This window comes from Carcharodon carcharias, chromosome 36 (genome assembly GCF_017639515.1).
Source record: "Carcharodon carcharias isolate sCarCar2 chromosome 36, sCarCar2.pri, whole genome shotgun sequence".
In the NCBI taxonomy this organism is placed as follows: domain Eukaryota; kingdom Metazoa; phylum Chordata; class Chondrichthyes; order Lamniformes; family Lamnidae; genus Carcharodon; species Carcharodon carcharias.
This window is the reverse complement of record NC_054502.1, coordinates 6,362,435-6,381,132: the sequence shown is the minus strand read 5'-3', so window position 1 is coordinate 6,381,132 and position 18,698 is coordinate 6,362,435. Positions and strand designations below refer to the sequence as shown.

The following is an 18,698-nucleotide window of genomic DNA, read 5'->3' as shown; positions in this document are numbered from 1 at the left end:
TTACTGTATAACACGGGTACAGTACTGGTGGGGACAGGTAGGTCATTGTATAACACTAGGATACAGTACTGGTGGGGACGGGTCTGTCACTGTATAACCCTGGGGTACAGTACTAGTGCGGATGGGTCTGTCACTGTATAACACTGGCGTACAGTACTGGTGGGGATGGGTCTGTCACTGTTTAACACGGGTGCAGTACTAGTGGGGATGGGTCTGTCAATGTACAACACAGGTGTACAGTACTGGTGGAGTGGGGTCTGTTAATGTATAACACTGGGGTACAGTACTGGTGGGGACGCGTCTGCCATTATATAACACTGGGATACAGTACTGGTGAGGACTGGTCTGTCACTTTATAACACTGGGTTACAGTACTGGTGGTGACTGGTCTTTCACTGTACAACACTGTGGTACTGTACTAGTGGGGACGGGTCAGTCACTGTATAACACTGGGGTACAGTACTGGTTTGGATGGGTCTGTCACTGTATAATACTGGGGTACTGTACTGGTGAGGACAGGTCTTTCACTGTGTAACACTGGGGTACAGTACTGGTGGTGACAGGTCTGTCACTGTATAACACTGGGGTACAGTACTGATGGAGATAGGTCTGTCACTGTATGACACTGGCGTACAGTACCGGTGGGGATGGGTCTGTCACTGTTTAACACGGGTGCAGTACTAGTGGGGATGGGTCTGTCAATGTATAACACTGGTGTACAGTACTGGTGGAGTGGTGTCTGTTACTGTATAACACTGGGATACAGTACTGGTGAGGACGCGTCTGCCATTATATAGCAGTGGGATACAGTACTGGTGGGGACTGGTCTGTCACTTTATAACACTGGGGTACAGTACTGCTGCTGACTGGTCTTTCACTGTATAACACTGGGGTTCTGTACTCGTGAGGACGTGTCAGTCACTGTATAACACTGGGGTACAGTACTGGTTTGGATGAGTCTGTCACTATAACACGGGTACTGTTCTGGTGGGGTCAGGTCTGTCACTGTATAACACTGGGGTAGAGTACTGGTGGGGACGGTTCTGTCACTGTATAACGCTGGGGTACAGTACTTGTGGGGACAAGTCTGTCACTGTATAACACTGGGATACAGTACTGATGAGGATGGGCCTGTCACTGTATAACACTGGGGTACAGTACTGCTGGGGACACGTCTGCCACTATATAACACTGGGGTACAGTACTGGTGGGGACGGGTGTGTCACTTTATAACACTGGGGTACAGTATTGCTGTGGACAGGTCTGTCACTGTATAACACTGGGGTACAGTACTCTTGTGGACTGGTCTGTCACTGTATAACACTGAGGTGCAGTACTGTTGGGGATGGTTCTGTCACTGTATAACACTGTGGTGCAGTACTGGTGGGGATGAGTCTGTCACTGTATAACACTGGGGTACAGTACTGGTGGGGACGGGTCTGTCACTGTACAACACTGGGGTAGAGTACTGATGGGGATGGGTCTGTCACTGTATAACACTGGGGTACTCTACTGGTGGGGACGTGTCTGTCATTGTATAACACTGGGGTACAGTACTGGTGGGGATGGGTCTGTCACTGTATAACACTGGGGTACAGTACTGGTGGGGACAAGTCTGTCACTGTATAACACTGGGATACAGTACTGGTGAGGACTGGTCTGTCACTTTATAACACTGGGTTACAGTACTGGTGGTGACTGGTCTTTCATTGTATAACACTGGGGTACAGTACTGGTTTGGATGGGTCTGTCACTGTATAACACTGGGGTACTGTTCTGGTGGGGACAGGTCTGTCACTGTAAAACACTGGGGTACAGTACTGGTGGGGACGGGTCTGTCACTGTATAACGCTGAGGTATAGTTCTTGTGGGGACGGGTCTGTCACTGTATAACGCTGGGGTACAGTACTTGGGGGGGGGACTAGTCTGTCACTGTATAACACTGGGATACAGTACACGTGGGGACAGGTCTGACACTGTATAACTGGTGTACAGTACTGGTGGGGATGGTTCTGTCACTGTATAACACTGGGGCACAGTACTGGCGGGTACAGGTCTGTCACTGTATAACACAGCGGTACAGTACTGCTGTGGGGATGGGTCTGTCACTGTATAACACTGGGGTACAGTACTGGTGGGGACGGGTCTGTCACTGTATAACGCTGGGGTACAGTACTGGTAGAGACCGGTTTGTCACTGTATAACAGTGGAGTAAAATACTGGTGGGGATGGGTCTGTCACTGTATAACACTGAAGTACAGTGCTGGTGCAGACGGGTCTGTCACTGTATAACACGGGTACAGTACTGGTGGGGATGGGTCTGTTACTGTATAACACGGGTACAGTACTGGTGGGGACAGGTATGTCATTGTATAACACTAGGATACAGTACTGGTGGGGACGGGTCTGTCACTGTATAACCCTGGGGTACAGTAGTGCGGATGGGTCTGTCACTGTATAACACTGGCATACAGTACTGGTGGGGATGGTCCTGTCACTGTTTAACATGGGTGCAGAATAGTGGTGATGGGTCTGTCTTTGTATAACACTGGGGTACAGTACTGGTGAGGACAGGTCTTTCACTGTGTAACACTGGGGTACAGTACTGGTGGTGACAGGTCTGTCACTGTATAACACTGGGGTACAGTACTGATGGAGATAGGTCTGTCACTGTATGACACTGGCGTACAGTACTGGTGGGGATGGGTCTGTCACTGTTTAACACGGGTGCAGTACTAGTGGGGATGGGTCTGTCAATGTATAACACTGGTGTACAGTACTGTTGGAGTGGTGTCTGTTACTGTATAACACTGGGATACAGTACTGGTGAGGACGCATCTGCCATTATATAGCAGTGGGATACAGTACTGGTGGGGACTGGTCTGTCACTTTATAACACTGGGGTACAGTACTGCTGGTGACTGGTCTTTCACTGTATACCACTGGGGTTCTGTACTCGTGAGGACGTGTCAGTCACTGTATAACACTGGGGTACAGTACTGGTTTGGATGAGTCTGTCACTATAACACGGGTACTGTTCTGGTGGGGTCAGGTCTGTCACTGTACAACACTGGGGTAGAGTACTGGTGGGGACGGTTCTGTCACTGTATAACGCTGGGGTACAGTACTTGTGGGGACAAGTCTGTCACTGTATAACACTGGGATACAGTACTGATGAGGATGGGCCTGTCACTGTATAACACTGGGGTACAGTACTGCTGGGGACACGTCTGCCACTATATAACACTGGGATACAGTACTGGTGGGGACGGGTGTGTCACTTTATAACACTGGGGTACAGTATTGCTGTGGACAGGTCTGTCACTGTATAACACTGGGGTACAGTACTGGTGGGGACAAGTCTGTCACTGTATAACACTGGGATACAGTACTGGTGAGGACTGGTCTGTCACTTTATAACACTGGGTTACAGTACTGGTGGTGACTGGTCTTTCATTGTATAACACTGGGGTACAGTACTGGTTTGGATGGGTCTGTCACTGTATAACACTGGGGTACTGTGCTGGTGGGGACAGGTCTGTCACTGTAAAACACTGGGGTACAGTACTGGTGGGGACGGGTATGTCACTGTATAACGCTGAGGTATAGTTCTTGTGGGGACGGGTCTGTCACTGTATAACGCTGGGGTACAGTACTTGGGGGGGGGGACTAGTCTGTCACTGTATAACACTGGGATACAGTACACGTGGGGACAGGTCTGACACTGTATAACTGGTGTACAGTACTGGTGGGGATGGTTCTGTCACTGTATAACACTGGGGCACAGTACTGGCGGGTACAGGTCTGTCACTGTATAACACAGCGGTACAGTACTGCTGTGGGGATGGGTCTGTCACTGTATAACACTGGGGTACAGTACTGGTGGGGACGGGTCTGTCACTGTATAACGCTGGGGTACAGTACTGGTAGAGACCGGTTTGTCACTGTATAACAGTGGAGTAAAATACTGGTGGGGATGGGTCTGTCACTGTATAACACTGAAGTACAGTGCTGGTGCAGACGGGTCTGTCACTGTATAACACGGGTACAGTACTGGTGGGGATGGGTCTGTTACTGTATAACACGGGTACAGTACTGGTGGGGACAGGTATGTCATTGTATAACACTAGGATACAGTACTGGTGGGGACGGGTCTGTCACTGTATAACCCTGGGGTACAGTACTAGTGCGGATGGGTCTGTCACTGTATAACACTGGCATACAGTACTGGTGGGGATGGTCCTGTCACTGTTTAACATGGGTGCAGAATAGTGGTGATGAGTCTGTCTTTGTATAACACTGGGGTACAGTACTGGTGAGGACAGGTCTTTCACTGTGTAACACTGGGGTACAGTACTGGTGGTGACAGGTCTGTCACTGTATAACACTGGGGTACAGTACTGATGGAGATAGGTCTGTCACTGTATGACACTGGCGTACAGTACTGGTGGGGATGGGACTGTCACTGTTTAACACGGGTGCAGTACTAGTGGGGATGGGTCTGTCAATGTATAACACTGGTGTACAGTACTGTTGGAGTGGTGTCTGTTACTGTATAACACTGGGATACAGTACTGGTGAGGACGCATCTGCCATTATATAGCAGTGGGATACAGTACTGGTGGGGACTGGTCTGTCACTTTATAACACTGGGGTACAGTACTGCTGGTGACTGGTCTTTCACTGTATACCACTGGGGTTCTGTACTCGTGAGGACGTGTCAGTCACTGTATAACACTGGGGTACAGTACTGGTTTGGATGAGTCTGTCACTATAACACGGGTACTGTTCTGGTGGGGTCAGGTCTGTCACTGTACAACACTGGGGTAGAGTACTGGTGGGGACGGTTCTGTCACTGTATAACGCTGGGGTACAGTACTTGTGGGGACAAGTCTGTCACTGTATAACACTGGGATACAGTACTGATGAGGATGGGCCTGTCACTGTATAACACTGGGGTACAGTACTGCTGGGGACACGTCTGCCACTATATAACACTGGGATACAGTACTGGTGGGGACGGGTGTGTCACTTTATAACACTGGGGTACAGTATTGCTGTGGACAGGTCTGTCACTGTATAACACTGGGGTACAGTACTCTTGTGGACTGGTCTGCCACAGTATAACACTGAGGTACAGTACTGTTGGGGATGGTTCTGTCACTGTATAACACTGTGGTGCAGTACTGGTGGGGATGAGTCTGTCACTGTATAACACTGGGGTACAGTACTGGTGGGGACGGGTCTGTCACTGTACAACACTGGGGTAGAGTACTGATGGGGATGGGTCTGTCACTGTATAACACTGGGGTACTCTACTGGTGGGGACGTGTCTGTCATTGTATAACACTGGGGTACAGTACTGGTGGGGATGGGTCTGTCACTGTATAACACTGGGGTACATTACTGGTGGGGACAAGTCTGTCACTGTATAACACTGGGATACAGTACTGGTGAATACGGGTCTGTCACTGTATAACACATGGGGTACAGTACTGGTTGGGATGGGTCTGTCACTGTATAACACTGGGGTACAGTGCTGGTGGGGATGGGCCTGTCACTGTTTAACACGGGTGCAGAATAGTGGGGATGGGTCTGTCTATGTATAACACTGGGGTACAGTACTGGTGAGGACGCGTCTGCCATTATATAGCACTGGGATACAGTACTGGTGGGGACTGGTCTGTCACTTTATAACACTGGGGTACAGTACTGGTGGTGACTGGTCTTTCACTGTATAACACTGGGGTTCTGTACTCGTGGGGACGTGTCAGTCACTGTATAACACTGGGGTACAGTACTGGTTTGGATGAGTCTGTCACTATAACACGGGTACTGTTCTGGTGGGGTCAGGTCTGTCACTGTATAACACTGGGGTAGAGTACTGGTGGGGACGGTTCTGTCACTGTATAACGCTGGGGTACAGTACTTGTGGGGACAAGTCTGTCACTGTATAACACTGGGATACAGTACTGGTGAAGACGGGTCTGTCACTGTATAACACTGGGGTACAGTACTGGTAGGGATGGGTCTGTCACTGTATAACACTGGGATACAGTACTGGTGGGGATGGGTCTGTCACTGTTTAACACGGGTGTGGAATAGTGGGGATGGGTCTGTCTATGTATAACACTGGGGTACAGTACTGGTGGAGTGGGGTCTGTCACTGTATAACACTGGGGTACAGTACTGGTGGGGACAGGTCTTTCACTGTGTAACACTGGGGTACAGTACTGGTGGGGGTGGGTCTGTCACTGTCTCACACTAGAGTACAGTACTGGTGGGGACAAGTCTGTCACTGTGTAACACTGGGATACAGTACTGGTGAAGACGGGTCAGTCACTGTATTACACTGGGGTACAGTACTGGTTTGGATGAGTCTGTCACTATAACACGGGTACTGTTCTGGTGGGGTCAGGTCTGTCACTGTATAACACTGGGTTAGAGTACTGGTGGGGACGGTTCTGTCACTGTATAACGCTGGGGTACAGTACTTGTGGGGACAAGTCTGTCACTGTATAACACTGGGATACAGTACTGGTGAAGACGGTTCTGTCACTGTATAACACTGGGGTACAGTACTGGTAGGGATGGGTCTGTCACTGTATAACACTGGGGTACAGTACTGGTGGGGATGGGTCTGTCACTGTATAACACTGGGATACAGTACTGGTAGGGACGGGTCTGTTACTGTATAACACGGGTACAGTACTGGTGGGGATGGGTCTGTCACTGTATAACACTGGGGTACAGTACTGGTGGGGATGGGTCTGTCACTGTATAACACTGGGGTACAGTACTGGTGGTGACAGGTCTGTCACTGTATAACACTGGGGTACAGTACTGATGGAGATAGGTCTGTCACTGTATAACACTGGCGTACAGTACTGGTGGGGATGGGTCTGTCACTGTTTAACACAGGTGCAGTACTAGTGGGGATGGGTCTGTCAATGTATAACACTGGGGTACAGTACTGGTGGAGTGGGGTCTGTTACTGTATAACACTGGGATACAGTACTGGTGAAGACGGGTCTGTCTCTGTATAACACCGGGGTACAGTACTGGTAGGGATGGGTCTGTCACTGTATAACGCTGGGGTACAGTACTTGTGGGGACAAGTCAGTCACTGTATAACACTGGGATACAGTACTGGTGAAGACGGGTCTGTCACTGTATAACACTGGGGTACAGTACTGGTGGAGACCGGTTTGTCTCTGTATAACAGTGGAGTACAATACTGGTGGGGATGGGTCTGTCACTGTATAACACTGAAGTACAGAACTGGTGCGGACGGGTCTGTCACTGTATAACACAGGGGTACAGTACTGGTGGGGATGGGTCTGTTACTGTATAACACGGGTACAGTACTGGTGTGGACTGGTATGTCATTGTATAACACTGGAATACAGTACTGGTGGGGACGGGTCTGTCACTGTATAACACTGGGGTACAGTACTAGTGCGGATGGGTCTGTCAGTGTATAACACTGGCGTACAGTACTGGTGGTGACGCGTCTGCCATTATATAACACTGGGATACAGTACTGGTGGGGACTGGTCTGTCACTTTATAACACTGAGGTACAGTACTTGTGGGGACGGGTCTGTCACTGTATAAGACTGGGGTACAGTACTGGTGGGGATGGGTCTGTCATTGTACAACACTGGGGTATAGTACTGGTGGGGACGGATCTGTCACTGTATAACACTGGGGTACAGTATTGGTGGGGACGATTCTATCACTGTATAACACTGTGGTACAGTACTGGCGGGGACGGGTCTGTCATTGTTTAACACTGGGGTACAGTACTGGTGGGGACGGGTCTGTCACTGTTTAACACTAGGCTACAGTCCTGGTTTTAAAGGGTATGTCTCTGTTTCACATTGGGATACAGTACTGGTGGGGACAGGTCTGTAATTGTATAACACATGCATACAATACTGGTGAGGACAGATCTGTCACTATATAACAGTGAGGTATAGTACTGTTGGGGACCAGTCTGTCACTGTATAACCCTGGGGTACAGTACTGGTGGGGACGGCTCTGTCATTGTATAACCCCGGGGTACAGTATTGGTGGGGACAGGTTTGTCACTGTATAACACTGGGGTACAGTGCTGGTGGGGATGGGCCTGTCACTGTTTAACACGGGTGCAGAATAGTGGGGATGGGTCTGTCTATGTATAACACTGGGGTACAGTACTGGTGAGGACGCGTCTGCCATTATATAGCACTGGGATACAGTACTGGTGGGGACTGGTCTGTCACTTTATAACACTGGGGTACAGTACTGGTGGTGACTGGTCTTTCACTGTATAACACTGGGGTTCTGTACTCGTGGGGACGTGTCAGTCACTGTATAACACTGGGGTACAGTACTGGTTTGGATGAGTCTGTCACTATAACACGGGTACTGTTCTGGTGGGGTAAGGTCTGTCACTGTATAACACTGGGGTAGAGTACTGGTGGGGACGGTTCTGTCACTGTATAACGCTGGGGTACAGTACTTGTGGGGACAAGTCTGTCACTGTATAACACTGGTATACAGTACTGGCGAAGACGGGTCTGTCACTGTATAACACTGGGGTACAGTACTGGTAGGGATGGGTCTGTCACTGTATAACACTGGGGTACAGTACTGGTGGGGATGGGCCTGTCACTGTTTAACACGGGTGCGGAATAGTGGGGATGGGTCTGTCTATGTATAACACTGGGGTACAGTACTGGTGGAGTGGGGTCTGTCACTGTATAACACTGGGGTACAGTACTGGTGGGGACAGGTCTTTCACTGTGTAACACTGGGGTACAGTACTGGTGGGGGTGGGTCTGTCACTGTATAACACTAGGGTACAGTACTGGTGGGGACAAGTCTGTCACTGTATAACACTGGGATACAGTACTGGTGAAGACGGGTCAGTCACTACAACACTGGGGTACAGTACTGGTTTGGATGAGTCTGTCACTATAACACGGGTACTGTCCTGGTGGGGTCAGGTCTGTCACTGTATAACACTGGGTTAGAGTACTGGTGGGGACGGTTCTGTCAATGTATAACGCTGGGGTACAGTACTTGTGGGGACAAGTCTGTCACAGTATAACACTGGGATACAGTACTGGTGAAGACGGGTCTGTCACTGTATAACACTGGGGTACAGTACTGGTAGGGATGGGTCTGTCACTGTATAACCCTGGGGTACAGTACTGGTGGGGATGGGTCTGTCACTGTATCACACTGGGGTACAGCACTGGTGCGGATGTGTCTGTCACTGTATAACACTGGGATACAGTACTGGTAGGGACGGGTCTGTTACTGTATAACACGGGTACAGTACTGGTGGGGATGGGTCTGTCACTGTATAACACTGGGGTACAGTACTGGTGGGGATGGGTCTGTCACTGTATAACACTGGGGTACAGTACTGGTGGTGACAGGTCTGTCACTGTATAACACTGGGGTACAGTACTGATGGAGATAGGTCTGTCACTGTATAACACTGGCGTACAGTACTGGTGGGGATGGGTCTGTCACTGTTTAACACAGGTGCAGTACTAGTGGGGATGGGTCTGTCAATGTATAACACTGGGGTACAGTACTGGTGGAGTGGGGTCTGTTACTGTATAACACTGGTTTACAGTACTGGTAGGGATGGGTCTGTCACTGTATAACACTGGGGTACAGTACTGGTGGGGATGGGTCTGTCACTGTATAACACTGGGGTACAGTACTGGTGGAGACCGGTTTGTCTCTGTATAACAGTGGAGTACAATACTGGTGGGGATGGGTCTGTCACTGTATAACACTGAAGTACAGAACTGGTGCGGACGGGTCTGTCACTGTATAACACAGGGATACAGTACTGGTGGGGATGGGTCTGTTACTGTATAACACGGGTACAGTACTGGTGTGGACTGGTATGTCATTGTATAACACTGGAATACAGTACTGGTGGGGACGGGTCTGTCACTGTATAACACTGGGGTACAGTACTAGTGCGGATGGGTCTGTCAGTGTATAACACTGGCGTACAGTACTGGTGGTGACGCGTCTGCCATTATATAACACTGGGATACAGTACTGGTGGGGACTGGTCTGTCACTTTATAACACTGAGGTACAGTACTTGTGGGGACGGGTCTGTCACTGTATAAGACTGGGGTACAGTACTGGTGGGGATGGGTCTGTCATTGTACAACACTGGGGTATAGTACTGGTGGGGACGGATCTGTCACTGTATAACACTGGGGTACAGTATTGGTGGGGACGATTCTATCACTGTATAACACTGTGGTACAGTACTGGCGGGGACGGGTCTGTCATTGTTTAACACTGGGGTACAGTACTGGTGGGGACGGGTCTGTCACTGTTTAACACTAGGCTACAGTCCTGGTTTTAAAGGGTATGTCTCTGTTTCACATTGGGATACAGTACTGGTGGGGACAGGTCTGTCATTGTATAACACATGCATACAATACTGGTGAGGACAGATCTGTCACTATATAACAGTGAGGTATAGTACTGTTGGGGACCAGTCTGTCACTGTATAACCCTGGGGTACAGTACTGGTGGGGACGGCTCTGTCATTGTATAACCCCGGGGTACAGTATTGGTGGGGACAGGTTTGTCACTGTATAACACTGGGGTACAGTGCTGGTGGGGATGGGCCTGTCACTGTTTAACACGGGTGCAGAATAGTGGGGATGGGTCTGTCTATGTATAACACTGGGGTGCAGTACTGGTGAGGACGCGTCTGCCATTATATAGCACTGGGATACAGTACTGGTGGGGACTGGTCTGTCACTTTATAACACTGGGGTACAGTACTGGTGGTGACTGGTCTTTCACTGTATAACACTGGGGTTCTGTACTCGTGGGGACGTGTCAGTCACTGTATAACACTGGGGTACAGTACTGGTTTGGATGAGTCTGTCACTATAACACGGGTACTGTTCTGGTGGGGTAAGGTCTGTCACTGTATAACACTGGGGTAGAGTACTGGTGGGGACGGTTCTGTCACTGTATAACGCTGGGGTACAGTACTTGTGGGGACAAGTCTGTCACTGTATAACACTGGTATACAGTACTGGCGAAGACGGGTCTGTCACTGTATAACACTGGGGTACAGTACTGGTAGGGATGGGTCTGTCACTGTATAACACTGGGGTACAGTACTGGTGGGGATGGGCCTGTCACTGTTTAACACGGGTGCGGAATAGTGGGGATGGGTCTGTCTATGTATAACACTGGGGTACAGTACTGGTGGAGTGGGGTCTGTCACTGTATAACACTGGGGTACAGTACTGGTGGGGACAGGTCTTTCACTGTGTAACACTGGGGTACAGTACTGGTGGGGGTGGGTCTGTCACTGTATAACACTAGGGTACAGTACTGGTGGGGACAAGTCTGTCACTGTATAACACTGGGATACAGTACTGGTGAAGACGGGTCAGTCACTACAACACTGGGGTACAGTACTGGTTTGGATGAGTCTGTCACTATAACACGGGTACTGTCCTGGTGGGGTCAGGTCTGTCACTGTATAACACTGGGGTAGAGTACTGGTGGGGACGGTTCTGTCAATGTATAACGCTGGGGTACAGTACTTGTGGGGACAAGTCTGTCACAGTATAACACTGGGATACAGTACTGGTGAAGACGGGTCTGTCACTGTATAACACTGGGGTACAGTACTGGTAGGGATGGGTCTGTCACTGTATAACCCTGGGGTACAGTACTGGTGGGGATGGGTCTGTCACTGTATCACACTGGGGTACAGCACTGGTGCGGATGTGTCTGTCACTGTATAACACTGGGATACAGTACTGGTAGGGACGGGTCTGTTACTGTATAACACGGGTACAGTACTGGTGGGGATGGGTCTGTCACTGTATAACACTGGGGTACAGTACTGGTGGGGATGGGTCTGTCACTGTATAACACTGGGGTACAGTACTGGTGGTGACAGGTCTGTCACTGTATAACACTGGGGTACAGTACTGATGGAGATAGGTCTGTCACTGTATAACACTGGCGTACAGTACTGGTGGGGATGGGTCTGTCACTGTTTAACACAGGTGCAGTACTAGTGGGGATGGGTCTGTCAATGTATAACACTGGGGTACAGTACTGGTGGAGTGGGGTCTGTTACTGTATAACACTGGTTTACAGTACTGGTAGGGATGGGTCTGTCACTGTATAACACTGGGGTACAGTACTGGTGGGGATGGGTCTGTCACTGTATAACACTGGGGTACAGTACTGGTGGAGACCGGTTTGTCTCTGTATAACAGTGGAGTACAATACTGGTGGGGATGGGTCTGTCACTGTATAACACTGAAGTACAGAACTGGTGCGGACGGGTTTTGTCACTGTATAACACAGGGGTACAGTACTGGTGGGGATGGGTCTGTTACTGTATAACACGGGTACAGTACTGGTGTGGACAGGTATGTCATTGTATAACACTGGAATACAGTACTGGTGGGGACGGGTCTGTCACTGTATAACACTGGGGTACAGTACTAGTGCGGATGGGTCTGTCAGTGTATAACACTGGCGTACAGTACTGGTGGGGACGCGTCTGCCATTATATAACACTGGGATACAGTACTGGTGGGGACTGGTCTGTCACTTTATAACACTGGGGTACAGTACTTGTGGGGACGGGTCTGTCACTGTATAAGACTGGGGTACAGTACTGGTGGGGAACGGTTTGTCACTGTACAACACTGGGGTATAGTACTGGTGGGGATGGATCTGTCACTGTATAACACTGGGGTACAGTATTGGTGGGGACGATTCTATCACTGTATAACACTGTGGTACAGTACTGGCGGGGACGGGTCTGTCATTGTTTAACACTGGGGTACAGTACTGGTGGGGACGGGTCTGTCACTGTTTAACACTAGGCTACAGTCCTGGTTTTAAAGGGTATGTCTCTGTTTCACATTGGGATACAGTACTGGTGGGGACAGGTCTGTCACTGTATAACACATGCATACAGTACTGGTGAGGACAGGTCTGTCACTATATAACAGTGAGGTATAGTACTGTTGGGGACCAGTCTGTCACTGTATAACGCTGGGGTACAGTACTGGTGGGGACGGCTCTGTCACTGTATAACACTGGGGTACAGTACTGGTGGAGACCGGTTTGTCTCTGTATAACAGTGGAGTACAATACTGGTGGGGATGGGTCTGTCACTGTATAACACTGAAGTACAGAACTGGTGCGGACGGGTCTGTCACTGTATAACACAGGGGTACAGTACTGGTGGGGATGGGTCTGTTACTGTATAACACGGGTACAGTACTGGTGTGGACAGGTATGTCATTGTATAACACTGGAATACAGTACTGGTGGGGTGGGCTCTGTCTCTGTATAACACTGGGGTACAGTGCTGGTGGGGACAGGTCTGTCACTGTATACAACTGGGGTACACTATTGGTGGGGATGGGTCTGTCACTGTATTACATTGGTGTACAGTACTGGTGGGGATAGGTCTGTCACTGTATAACACTGGGGTACAGTATTGGTGGGGACGGGTCTGTCACTGTATTACACTGGGGTACAGTACTGGTGGGGATAGGTCTGTCACTGTATAACACTGGGGTACAGTACTGGTGGGGACGGGTCTGTTACTGTATAACACTGGGGTACAGTACTGTTGGGGACGGTGCCTGTCACTGTATGACACTGGGGTACAGTACTTATGCGGACAGGTCTGTCACTGTATTACACTGGGATACAGTACTGGTGGGGACAGGTCTGTCACTGTATAACACTGGGGTACAGTACTGGTGGGGACAGGTCTGTCACTGTATAACACTGGGGTACAGTACTGGTGGGGACAGGTCTGTCACTGTATGACACTGGGGCACAGTACTGTTGGGGACGGGTCTGTCACTATAACACTAGGCTACAGTCCTGATGGTAACGGGTATGTCTCTGTTTCACATTGGGGGACAGTACCAGTGGGGACAGGTCTGTCACTGTTTAACATTGGGGTACAGTACTGGTGGGGAATGGTCTGTCACTGTATAACTCTGGGGTACAGTACTGGTGGGGATGGGTCTGTCACTGTATAAATCTGTGGTACAGTACTGGTGGGGACAGGTCTGTCATTGTATAACACTGGGGTACAGTACTGGTGGGGACCAGTGTGTCACTGTATAACATGAGTACAGCATTGGTTGCGACAGGTCTGTCACTGTATAACACTGGGGTACAGTACTGGTGGGGACCGGTCTGCCACTGTATAACACTTGGGTACAGTACTGTTGGGGACGGGTCTGTCACTATAACACTAGGCTACAGTCCTGATGGTAACGGGTATGTCTCTGTTTCACATTGGGGGACAGTACCAGTGGGGACAGGTCTGTCACTGTTTAACATTGGGGTACAGTACTGGTGGGGATGGGTCTGTTACTGTATAACACTGGGGTACAGTACTGTTGGGGACGGGTCTGTCACTGTATAACATGGATACAGTACTGGTTGGGGCGGGTCTGTTACTGTTTAACACGGGTCCAGTACTGGTGGGGATGGTCTATCACTGTATAACACTGGGATATAGTACTGGTGGTGGCGGGTCCGTCACTGTATAACACTGGGGTACAGTCCTTTTGGGCATGGATCTGTCACTGTATAACACTGGGGTACAGTATTGGTGGGGACGGGTCTGTCACTGTATAACACTGGGGTACAGTACTGATGGGGACGGGTCTTACACTATAACACTGGGGTACAGTACTAGTGGGGAGGGGTCTGCCACTGTATAGCACTGGGGTTTGGTAATGGTGGGGACAGGTCTGTCACTCTATAAAACTTGGGTACAGTACTGGTGGGGAAGGTTCTGTCACTGTATAACACTGGGATACAGTACTGGTGGGGATGAGTCTGTCACTTTATAACACTGGGGTACAGTACTGGTGGGGACGGGTCTGTCATTTTATAACACTGGGGTACAGTACTGTTGGGGATGGGTCTGTCATTTTAGAACACTGGGGTACAGTACTGGTGGGGAACGTTCTGTCACTTTATAACACTGGGCTACAGTACTGGTGGGGGAGGGTCTGCCACTATATAATGCTGGGGTACAGTACTGGTGGGGACAGGTCAGTCACTGTCTAACACTGGGGTCCACTACTGGTGGGGACTGGTATGTCACTGTATAACACTGGGTTACAGCACTGTTGGGGACGGATCTGTCACTGTATAACACTCAGGTACAGTACTGGTGGGGACGGGTCTGTCACTGTATAACACTGGGGTACAGTACTGGTGGAGACAGGTCTGTCACTGTAAAACAGTGGGATAAAGTACTGGTGGGGATGGGTTTGTCACTGTTTAACATTGGGGTGCAGTACTCTTGGGGATGGGTTTGTCACTGTATTACAATGCGGTACAGTACTGGTGGGGACAGGCCTGTCACTGTGTAACTCTGGGGTATAGTACTGGTGGGGACTGGTCTGTCACTTTATAACACTGGGGTACAGTACTGGTGGGGACTAGTCTGTCACTCTATAACACTGGCGTACAGTACTGGTATGGATAGGTCTGTCACTGTGTAACACTGGGGTACAGTATTGGTGGGGACGGGTCTGTCGTTGTTTAACACTGGGATGCAGTACTGGTGGGGACAGGTCTGTCACTGTATAACACTGGGGTGCAGGACTGGTGGGGACAGGTCTGTCACTGTTTAACATTGGGGTACAGTACTGGTGGGGAATGGTCTGTCACTGTATAACACTGGGGTTTAGTACTGGTGGTGACAGGTCTGTCACTTTATAACACTGAGGTACAATACTGGTGCGGACCAGTGTGTCACTGTATAACATGAGTACAGCATTGGTGGGGACAGGTCTGTCTCTGTATAACACTGGGGTACAGTACTGGTGGGGAGGGGTCTGTCACTGTATAACACTTGGGTACAGTACTGGTTGGGGACAGGTCTGTCACTGTGTAACCCTGGGGTACAGTACTGGTGGGGACGGGTCTGTGACTGCATAACACTGGGGTACAGTACTGGTGGCGACGGGTCTGTCACTTTATAACACTGGGGTACAGTACTGGTGGGGACGGGTCTATCATTTTAAAGCACTGTGGTACAGTACCGGTGGGGATGGATCTGTCACTGTATAACACTGGGGTACAGTACTGGTGGGGACGGGTATGTCATAACGCTGGGGTACAGTACTGGTGTGGACGGGTCTGTCACTGTATAACACTGGGGTACAGTACTGGTTGGGGATAGGTCTGTCACTGTGTCACACTGGGGTACAGTACTTGTGGGGACGGGTCTGTGACTGCATAACACTGGGGTACAGTACTGGTGGCGACGGGTCTGTCACTTTATAACACTGGAGTGCAGTACTGGTGGGTACGGGTCTTTCATTTTATAACACTGGGGTACAGTACTGGTGGGGACGGGTCTGTCATTTTATAACACTGGGGTACTGTACTGGTGGGGACGGGTCTGTCACTGTATAAGACTGGGATACAGTACTGGTGTGGACGGGTCTGTCACTGTATAACACTGGGATACAGTACAGGTGGGGACAGGTCTGTCACTGTATAACACTGGGGTACAGTACTGGTGGGGACTGGTCTTTCACTGTATAATACTGGGGTACAGTACGGGTGGGGTTTGGTCTGTCACTGTATAACACTGGGATACAGTGCTGGTGGAGACAGGTCTGTCACTGTATAACCCTGGCGTACAGTACTGGTGGGTCGGGTCTGTCACTGTATAACACTGGGGTACAGTACTGGTGGGGACATGTCTTTACTGTATAACACTAGGGTACAGTACTGATGGGGACGGGTCTGTCACTGTATAACACTGGGCTACAGTCCTGGTGGTAACGGGTATGTCTCTGTTTGACATTGGGGTACAGTACAGGTGGGGACAGGTCTATGACTGTTTAACATTGGGGTACAGTACTGTTGGGGAAGGGTCTGTAACTGTATAACATGTGTACAGTATTGGTGGGATCCAGTCTGTCACTGTATAACACTGGGGTACAGTATTGGTGCGGACGGGTCTGTCACTGTATAACACTGGGGTACAGTACTGATGGGGACGGGTCTTACACTATAACACTGGGGTACAGTACTAGTGGGGAGGGGTCTGTCACTGTATAATACTGGGGTACGGTACTGGTGGGGACGGGTCTGTCACTGTATAGCACTGGGGTTCGGTAATGGTGGGGACAGGTCTGTCACTGTATAAAACTTGTGTACAGTACTGGTGGGGACAGGTCTTCACTGTATAACACTGGGGTACAGTACTGGTGGGGATTTGGTCTGTCACTGTATAACACAGGTACAGTACTGGTGGGGACAGGTCTGTCACTGTATAACACGGGTACAGTACTGGTGGGGACAAGTCTGTCAATGTATAACACTGGGATACAGTACTGGTGGGGAAGGGTCTGCTACTATATCACGCTGGGGTACAGTACTGGTGGGGATGAGTCTGTCACTTTATAACACTGGGGTACAGTACTGGTGGGGACGGGTCTGTCATTTTATAACACTGGGGTACAGTACTGGTGGGGACGGGTCTGTCATTTTATAACACTGGGGTACAGTACTGGTGGGGACGGGTCTGTCATTTTATAACACTGGGGTACAGTACTGGTGGGGAACATTCTGTCACTTTATAACACTGGGCTACAGTACTGGTGGGGAAGGGTCTGCCACTATATAATGCTGGGGTACAGTACTGGTGGGGACGGGTCTGTCACTGTATAACACTGGCAAACAGTACTGGTCGAGACAGGTCAGTCACTGTCTAACACTGGGGTCCACTACTGGTGGGGACTGGTATGTCACTGTATAACACTGGGTTACAGCACTGTTGGGGACGGATCTGTCACTGTATAACACTGGGGTACAGTACTGGTGGAAACAGGACTGTCACTGTAAAACAGTGGGATAAAATACCGGTGGGGATGGGTTTGTCGCTGTTTAACATTGGGGTGCAGTACTCTTGGGGATGGGTTTGTCACTGTATTACAATGCGGTACAGTACTGGTGGGGACAGGCCTGTCACTGTATAACTCTGGGGTACAGTACTGGTGGGGACTGGTCTGTCACTTTATAACACTGGGGTACAGTACTGGTGGGGACTAGTCTGTCACTGTATAACACTGGCGTACAGTACTGGTGGGGACGGGTCTGTCACTTTAATACACTGGTGTACAGTACTGGTGGGGACGGGTCTGTCACTTTATAACACTGGGGTACAGTACTGGTGGAGACAGGTATGTCTCTGTTTCACATTGGGTTACATTACCGGTGGGGACAGGTCTGTCACTGTTTAACATTGGGGTACAGTACTGGGGGCAAGCATCTGTAACTGTATAACACTGAGATACAGTACTGGTGAGGACAGGTCTGTCACTGTGTAACACAGGTACAGTACTGGTGATGACCAGTCTGTCACTGTATAACACGGGTACAGTACTGGTGGGATGGGGTCTGTCACTGTATAACACTGGGGTACAGTACTGGTGTGGACGCGTCTGTCACTGTATAACACTGGGGTACAGTACTGGTGGGGAAGGGTCTGTCACTGTATAACACTGGGGTACATTATTGGTGGGGACAGGTCTGTCACTGTATAAAACTGGGGTACACTACTGGTGGGGATGGGTCTGTCACTGTATTACACTGGGGTACAGTACTGTTGTGGATA

General features: G+C 49.9%; 1 protein-coding gene across 4 annotated transcripts in view; it reads left to right on the top strand.

The window, feature by feature from the left end:
- Positions 1–18,698, top strand: part of ints3 (integrator complex subunit 3) — a 274,531-nt gene that overhangs the window by 61,379 nt on the left and 194,454 nt on the right. The gene's annotated exons all lie outside the window — the stretch shown is intronic.